Here is a 2,500-nt window from a genome sequence, read left to right on the forward strand (position 1 = left end):
AACCTATGTTGTACCTTAACCTAACCTATGTTGTACCTTAACCTAACCTATGTTGTACCTTAACCTAACCTATGTTGTGCCTTAACCTAACCTATGTTGTGCCTTAACCTAACCTATGTTGTGCCTTAACCTAACCTATGTTGTGCCTTAACCTAACCTATGTTGTGCCTTAACCTAACCTATGTTGTGCCTTAACCTAACCCATGTTGTGCCTTAACCTAACCCATGTTGTGCCTTAACCTAACCCATGTTGTGCCTTAACCTAACCCATGTTGTGCCTTAACCTAACCCATGTTGTGCCTTAACCTAACCCATGTTGTGCCTTAACCTAACCCATGTTGTGCCTTAACCTAACCCATGTTGTGCCTTAACCTAACCCATGTTGTGCCTTAACCTAACCCATGTTGTGCCTTAACCTAACCCATGTTGTGCCTTAACCTAACCCATGTTGTGCCTTAACCTAACCCATGTTGTGCCTTAACCTAACCCATGTTGTGCCTTAACCTAACCTATGTTGTGCCTTAACCTAACCTATGTTGTGCCTTAACCTAACCTATGTTGTGCCTTAACCTAACCCATGTTGTGCCTTAACCTAACCCATGTTGTGCCTTAACCTAACCCATGTTGTGCCTTAACCTAACCCATGTTGTGCCTTAACCTAACCCATGTTGTGCCTTAACCTAACCCATGTTGTGCCTTAACCTAACCCATGTTGTGCCTTAACCTAACCCATGTTGTGCCTTAACCTAACCCATGTTGTGCCTTAACCTAACCCATGTTGTGCCTTAACCTAACCCATGTTGTGCCTTAACCTAACCCATGTTGTGCCTTAACCTAACCCATGTCGTGCCTTAACCTAACCCATGTCGTGCCTTAACCTAACCCACGTCGTGCCTTAACCTAACCCACGTTGTCGCCTAACGTAACCCACGTTGTCGCCTAAACCTGCTCTGTAATTGTTATACGACTCGTTCAATTAGTGTAGTGTTGCCCACCCGCAACCCTCGCAATATAGTTCGCTACTCGCACTCCCCGCTCCCCTGTGTATCGCTTCATGTTAAACACCTTGCAAGTCTTGCTCACTTTCCACATGCTCCTGCTGTACACTGTAATGTGGATGGCAGCAGGACGTACATGCCGCCCCTCCCCACGTCCCCACCTTGCCCCCTGCCTTCGCAAGCTGGTTGGTGAGAACTTTGCATGTTCAATGCCCTCCGCATGCGACGTACTCAGGCTACGTTGTGGTGCGGCCTGTGTCAACTGTCCGCTAATGTCGTACGCGTAAACCACAATCTGTACTGCACATTCGTCCTTATGTACTGAATGATACATCGTGGCACATGTGTGACCGTACAACGACTGCGCCCAAAAACGGCGGACCATACAGTGCAAATATTGTGCACGCAGCTACGTGTCGTCTCCCTATGAGAGCTGGATTGCAGTGTGGTACGCCATAGAGACGTGTGGGAGGAACGGACGCCGTGGATGGCGATCAGCATGAGCTGTCTGTTGATGTATTCGGACCTAGTCGTCTCTCCTCACACACCGTGATGGCATGGTGCACCGCGTTCCATATCTGCGACATGCTACAGAGGCCGGTTGACAGTCGTTCGAGCAATGGACATCGCATACGTACGGGGGCCACCTTCCACGTATTGTCTAGGCGTGCACATTTTGTTGCGTGTATGTGGGCAGACGTAGTGTGGCGTGACACCTGACACAGGCATGCAATAATCGTGGAAGTTGCAAATGGCGATGGACGCCTGCGTTTTCTGGTGAAGTTACGCAAATGAACAAATGGTAACCTGTTGTGGTGCGGTTGTTCTCGCTAGGGGTGAATCGGTGATGGCGACGATAGGTTGAGGTACTAACCGGTTGTTCCAGCGATACCCACCATGCCGACGAAACTGAACGGCATCTGGGTGTGAAGCGATACGCGGCGGTGGCTGGGTGGGACCGTCCCCGGCCGGTGAGGGGGCGCCTCCCGGCGTGCTGGCCGCGCGGTGCGTGGGCGCACGCGCTACAGCCGGCTGGTGGGGGCGGCCAGTGGCAGGCGCGCCGGCCGACGGACGCGGCAGGCGTCGCAGCTGCGCGCCGGCGCACCCTGCGCGCGGCGCCGTGCGGCCAAAGTAGGTCCTCGCGGGCCCGGTGCGAAGCGCGGTGGACATCTTCAGTGTGCTGGTCCGATTGAGGACTGTGTGCGTTGAGGATGCGCTGCCGCCCGGCGCTCGGCGCCGCGACGCCGTCTGCTGCTCGGTCGCCCCAGCGGTTCTCGCTGGTGGTTTGTATCGCAGCTGTGCGGATGTGTTGGCGCGTGCGCTGTGCTGGGAGAGTTCGCTTCGGCACCCAAGTGGGGCTTTTGTCCTTCTGTGGCGCTGGCGTTGGAGCTGCCGGTCACCGTAGGTGGCGCGTGTTGTCTCCCGCCGGCAATGCCACGACAGCACGCTCCCGGGCCTCTGTCGGCAGCGGCAAGCTCAGTTGGGAGCACGGGTGGTCGCAC

Source organism: Schistocerca piceifrons, unplaced genomic scaffold, assembly GCF_021461385.2.
Source record: "Schistocerca piceifrons isolate TAMUIC-IGC-003096 unplaced genomic scaffold, iqSchPice1.1 HiC_scaffold_936, whole genome shotgun sequence".
NCBI lineage: Eukaryota > Metazoa > Arthropoda > Insecta > Orthoptera > Acrididae > Schistocerca > Schistocerca piceifrons.